We start from the raw sequence: 6,865 nt of genomic DNA on the forward strand, positions 1-6,865 counted from the left end.
GAGTGAACCTGCAGATGGAATATATTTCCCTCTCTCTCTCTCTTTCTCTGCCCCCCTCCCTCCCTCTTTCCTTCCCTCCCTCCTCATCATTCTGCCTTTTTAATAAGTAAATAAAAGTTAAAGTATAAGTAGTTCATGAAACTACTAAATAATATATTAAAAATATATACTTGGGTGCTACTAACTCCTACTAACCATGTAAGAGTAAATAATTGCTAACACTAACATGAAACATGTTGATCATTTCTAGTCAGATAGGTGAAAAAGATATCTCATTTTATTTGTGTTTTAATATATTAAAACTACTAAGTAATATATTAAAAGTATATATTATATATTAATGCAAGCATATATATTATATGCAAGCATGTATGAATAAGAACCTTATTATTGTATTATTTTTAATAACAAAAGAATCATTTGTGTATCTCTTTATAGTATAGTATGACAGAAAAATAATCTGTAGCACATCCACACAATAGGAAACAATTCAAAAATAAAAAATAATATATTGTAAGGAAGGATCTCTGTTAGAGTATAGGAACAAGACAAAGAGGAGGCAAATCATGGACATAGTAGCCAGAATAGGTTTATTCTGAGAAAAACCTGAGAGGGACTCACTACCAGCAAGGGTAGAAAGTGCCGTTCTAGTACATAAAGACTATGAAGTATATAAAGATGTCTTTATATAGTCAGGGTTACTTTTTTCTTTTTTAGAAACCTTTTATTTAAGGAATACAAACTTTATGTATCTCATAAGTACAACTTTAGGAATAGAGTGATTCTTCCACCATACCCACCCTCCCAACCCACACTCCCACCCCTTCTCCTCCTCCCTCTCCCATTCCCAGTCTCATTCTCCACTAAGATCCATTTTCAGTTAACTTTATACACGGAAGACCAACTCTATACTAAGAGATCAATGATTTGCACAAAAAAATCCACAAATAAAAAAACCTGTTCCTCAACAGTTCAAAGTCATTGTTCCTTGAAGTTCATTTCTTTTTTTTAGAAACTTAATTAACTTTAAAGAAGCACCCAAGAATGATACATCTTTTGTGAGCATTTAGACATAACTATAACTTATGAGACATAAGAATATCCTCCATTTAAAACATTAAAAGAAAGTAAGTCCTTGAGAATGAATTAAAGAAACACCTAAGAAAACAAGCAATGGAGTTGGGCACTTAGGCATAAACTTAAGACATAAAAATATCCTCCACTGGGGCCAGCACTGTAGCACAGTGGGTTAAAGCCCTGGCCTGAAGTGCTAGCATCCCATATGGGTGCCGGTTCAAGTCCTGGCTGCTCAACTTCCCATCCAGCTCTCTGCTATGGCCTGGGAAAGCAGTAGAAGATGGCCCAAGTCCTTGGGCCCCTGCACCCGTGTGGGAGACCCAGAAGAAGCTCCTGGTTCCTGGCTTCAGATCGGTGCAGCTCCGGCTGTTGCAGCCTTCTGGGGAGTGAACCAGCGGATGGAAGACTTCTCTCTCTGTCTCTACCTCTCTCTGTAACTCTGTCTTTCAAATAAATAAATTAAAAAAAAAGAGAATATCTTTCACTTAATACACTAAAATAAAATAAATCTTTGAGAATAAATTTTACTGTTAACTGTCATAATACAGAGATCCTGCATGGGAAGTTAGTGCACAGTGACTCCTGTTGTTAATTTAACAATTAACATTCTTATGTATGATGTTAAGTGATTACCCAAGGCTCTTTTTTTTTTTTAAAGATTTATTTATTTATTTGAAAGTCAGAGTTACACAGAGAGAGGAGAGGCAGAGAGAGAGAGAGAGAGAGAGGTCTTTCATCTGCTGGTTCACTTCCCAATTAGCTGCAATGGCCAGAGTTATGCCAATCCAAAGCTTGGAGCCAGGAGCTTCCTACAGCTCTTTCCATGTGGGTGCAGGGGCCCAAGCACTTAGACCATCTTCTACTGCTTTCCCAAGCCACAGCAGAGAGCTGGATTGGAAGTGGAGCAACCAGGACTCAAACCGGCACCCATATGGGATGCCAGCACTGCAGACTGTGGCTTTACCTGCTATGCCGCAATGCTGGCCCTCACCCAGGGCTCTTAACATGAGCTGCCTATGCCATGGAAGCCTTTTGAATCCACAAACTCCATCAGTATTTAGACAAGGCCATAAGCAAAGTGGAAGTTCTTTCCTCCCTCCAGAGAAAAGTACCTCCTTCTTTGATGACCACTTCTTTCCACTGGGGTCTCACCCACCGAGATCCTTCATGTAGGACATTTTTTGCCACATTGTCTTGGCTTTCCATGCCAGAAATGCTCTAGTGGGCTTCTCAGGCTGTTTTCAATTGTACATTCAGACTGAGGTTGTACTTGTGCCCAGCATGTTGGGAGATTTTGCTTCATTGGCTCCCTAATTGTCCTCTTGATGACAATCTACTGGAGGGGTAATGGGATATTTTCCCTCTACCCCCTGAAGATTCACTGGAATGAGCTGACATGACACATTAAATAGAAGACTGAAACACAAATTTATCAATGTACAAAGAGGCAGCATCACAGCACCCAGGAAAACCACACGAGTGTGATTACCCAGCAACCCAATGTAGTTCAGAAGCTCACGTGCCCTTTTTCTACAGCAGAGAGGGAGAATAGAGAGTGCAGACATTGTAAGTGTCTATTAGGGGAATGAATAAAAAGGATAGATACTATAGACACAATTAGCTTTCCACATGATTCTCTGGAATTTGAATGGGTCTGAGGGACAGACTTTGTCTTGCAGTGGGCATCTATTAATCCTTTATCTGTTGCATAGTTTGCAAATAAATTCTCTCAATCTGTTGATTGCCTCTTCATTTTGCTGAGTGTTTCTTTTGCAGTACAGAAGCTTCTCAATTTGATGTAATCCCATTTGTTATTTTTTGCTTTGATTGCCTGGGCCTCTGGGGTCTTTTCCAAAAAGTCTCTGCCTATGCCAATGTGTTGCAGGGTTTCCCCAATGTTCTCTAATAATTTTATGGTATTGGGTTGTAGATTTAGGTCTGTAATCCATTTTGAGTGGATTTTTGTGAAGGCATAAGGTCGGTTCTTGCTTCGTACTTCTGAACGCAGAGATCCACTTCTCCCAGCACCATTTGTTAAAGAGACTGCCCTTGTTCCAGGTTTTAGTTCCTTTGTCAAATATAAGTTGGCTGTAGATGCTTGGATTGATTTCTGGTGTTTCTATTCTGTTCCATTGGTCTATCCATCTGATTTTGTGCCAATACCAGGCTGTTTTGATTATAACTGCCCTGTAGTATGTCTTGAAATTTGGTATTGTGATGCCTCCAGCTTTGTTTTTGTTGTATAAGATTGCTTCAGCAGTTCAGGGTCTCCTGCATTTCCATATGAACTTCAGCTCCATTTTTTCCATATCTGAGAAGAATGTTCTGGGTATTTTGGTTGATATTGCATTGAATCTGTAAATAGATTTTGGAAGTATGGACATTTTGATGATATTGATTCTTTCAATCCATGAACATGGAAGATTTTTCCATTTTTTATAACTTCTATTTCTTTTTTAAAAAATTATTTATTTATGAAAGTCAGAATCACACAGAAAGAGGAGAGACAGAGAGAGAGAGAGAGAGAGAGAGAGAGAGAGAGAGGTCTTCCATCTGATGGTTCACTCCCCAGTTGGCCACAATGGCCAGAGCTGCGCAGATCAGGAGCCAGGGGCTTCTTCAGGGTCTCCCATGTGGGTGCAGGGCCAAAGGACTTGGGCCATCTTCTACTGCTTTCCCAGGCCATTGCAGAGAGCTGGATGGAAAGTGGAGCAGCCGGACTCGAACTGGCGCCTATATGGGATGCCGGTGCTTCAGGCCAGGGCATTAACCCATTGCACCACAGCGCCAGCCCCATATCTTCTATTTCTTTCTTTAATGTTTTGTAATTCTCATCATAGAGATATTTGGTGTCCTTGATTAAATTTATTTCAAAGTATTTGATTTTTTTGTAGGTATTGTGAATGGGATTGATCTTAGAAGTTCTTTCTCAGCTAGCATTGTCTGTGTATACAAAAGGTTGATTTTTGTGTGTTGATTTTAAATCCTGCTACTTTACCAAACTCTTCTATGAGTTCCAGTAGTCTCTTAGTGGAGTCTTTGGATCCCCTATATATAGAATCATGTCATCGCAAATAGGAATAGTTAGAATTCCTCCTTCCCAATTTGTATCCCTTTGATTTCTTTTTCTTGCCTAATGGCTCTAGCTAAAAGTTTCAGGACTGTATTGAATAGCAGTGGTGATAGTGGGCATCTTTGGTTCCTGATCTCAGTGGGAAAACAAAGAAGAGGCAGCTCACAAACTCAGTAGCCAGAACAGGTTTATTTGGGAACAAACCAGAGCAGAACTCATTACCAGCAAAGGTAGAGACTGCTGTTCTCATACAGACAAAGTCTTTATATAGTCAAAGTTACTTCTTATCCGTGGGTTCTAGGTGTGTGAGCACTAGGTGGGGTTAAGCTGATTTGCTTGTGCTCTGGGACTTTTGGGCAGAGTTGTGTTGCTTGCTGACTCATGCTTCTGTTGTAATAGATTATCCTAAGATGGCAGTGTGGCTATAAGATGGTGGTACACATGTTCATAATCCTTCAAGCTCTAGATTTTGTAAAAAAAAAAAAAAAAAAAAAACAAGGCATGAAACAGAGGAAAGGGCTGGCATTATGGTACAATATGGCCAGTGGTTTGGGTCCTGGCTGCTCAACTTATAATCCATATCTCCCTGCTATTGAACTTGAGAAAGTGGTGGAAAATGACCCAGGTTCTTGGGCCTCTGCCACCCACATGAGAGACCTGGAAGAAGCTCCTGGCTTTGGCCTGGCCCAACCCTAGTTGTTGCAGCCATTTAGGGAGTGAACCAGAGGATAGATGATCAATCTCTCTCTCTTGCTCTATCTCTCCTTTGTCTAACTCTGCCTTTAGAAAAAAGAAAGAAAGAAAGAAAGAAAGAAAGAAAGAAAGAAAGAAAGAAAGAAAGAAGGAAGGAAGGAAGGAAGGAGAGAGAAAGAAAGAAAGAAAGGAAGGAAGGAAGGAAGGAAGGAAGAAAGAAAGAAAGAAAGAAAGAAAGAAAGAAAGAAAGAAAGAAAGAAAGAAAGAAAGAAAGAAAGAAAGAAAGAAAGAGAGAAATCTAGGGGCAAAAAAACATGCTGGTGTCAGACTGTAGGCGTAAAACTTTAGAGGTCAAGAAGAACTAGAAAACACAGCAATCCAGTCCCTGGGACTTTGAACACACTCTCCCAGGCCTGGTCTTGGCAAAATGTCACCCTCAGCAGCAAATTTCTCTTCAAGAGTGTGTAATGGCGCTTTGCTGTCTTATCTGTCTTTCAAGATTTATTTATTTATTTATTTGAAATGCAGAATTACACACACACAGAGAGAGAGAGAGAGAGAGAGAGAGAGAGAGAGAGAGAAACAGCCATCTATAATACTCATTTCTTATAATACTCACTTCCCAAATGACCACAGTTGCTGGGGCTGGGCCAGACTGAAGCCAGGAGCCTAGAACTCCATCCAGATCTTCCATTATGAGTGACAGGAGCCCAACACTTGGGCCATGATCCACTGCTTTCCCAAGAGCATTAGCAGAAAGCTGGATCAAAAGTGGAGCAACTGGGACTCCAATTGAAACAAATATGGGATGCCAGCATTGTAGGTGGCACCTTAACCCACTATGCCACATGCTGGCCCCTACGCTATTCACTGTAACTAGCCATGCTGCAGGTCACTTGCCAACATGTGTTTGTTTCATCAGTAAACCCTTGGTGAAGGAAGGAGACACTGTGGTGTTTCAGAAGCTCATTTGTAGGGCTGGCACTGTGGCACAGCAGGTAGAGCCTCCACCTGCAGTGCCAGCATTGGATATGGGCACCAGTTTGAATCCTGGCTGCTCCACTTCAGATCCAGCTCCTTGCTAATGTGCCTGGGAAAGCAAGAGAAGATAGCTCAAGTCCTTGGGCCCCTGCACCCACATGAAAGACCTGAATAAAGCTCCTGGCTCCTGGCTTTGGCCTGGCCCAGCCCAGACCATTGTGGCCATTTGGGGAGTGAACCAATGGATGGAAGGCCTCTCTCTCTCTCTCTCTCTCTCTCTCTCTCCCCCCCCCCCCTCTCTTTCTCTCTCTCCCTTTCCCTCCCTCCCTCCCTCCCCCTTCTCTCTCTGCTTCTGCCTCTCCCACTCTTTAACTTTGACCTTCAAATAAAATAAATCTTTTTTAAAAAAGAAGTAGTTCATGTAGAAATAGAATGGTGACAACATGTAGAGGCTGCACTGTGCATAATTTACGTCAGTGAATTATGAGAGAGCATAATTGTGGTATTGGTATGGGGTAGAATGAGCTTGAAGTTCTTCCAAGTTTACCAGAGGGAGAAATGGTTTTAATTGAAAAAAAAAATGTACTAAACTTGTCACATAGCTTCAGATTGGCTGTTAAAGTTGTGAAATATGTGCTGTCGTTCTGCGACTATATAAAAAATCAGATCTCATAGTGGGGGCTACTAGCACCCCCCCAGGGATTCTTTGCCCACCTTCCCATGTTTTCTAGGTAAACCTGGTAGTATCAGGGAGTAGAAGCATCTTGAATTGTCTGCTAGCCAACACAATTAGGACTGGAATAGTTAGTAGACGTTTAACGGCACTGTCTGGAGAATCTGTGTTTTTACGAATAGAAGATCCTTTTCAGCTCAGAATAATTGAAAGCTGCAGTCATCATCCATGAAACAGAGTACAAGTAAACCTCATCCACCACCCTAGGGTGGCCAGAATACAGAACATCCACCAGAAAGAGACAGACAGGTGAGGGGCTTTGCTGATAAAAAGCCATTGCCAAATTGAGGGGCTAAATCCTCCCAACA

This window comes from Lepus europaeus, chromosome 15 (genome assembly GCF_033115175.1).
Source record: "Lepus europaeus isolate LE1 chromosome 15, mLepTim1.pri, whole genome shotgun sequence".
NCBI lineage: Eukaryota > Metazoa > Chordata > Mammalia > Lagomorpha > Leporidae > Lepus > Lepus europaeus.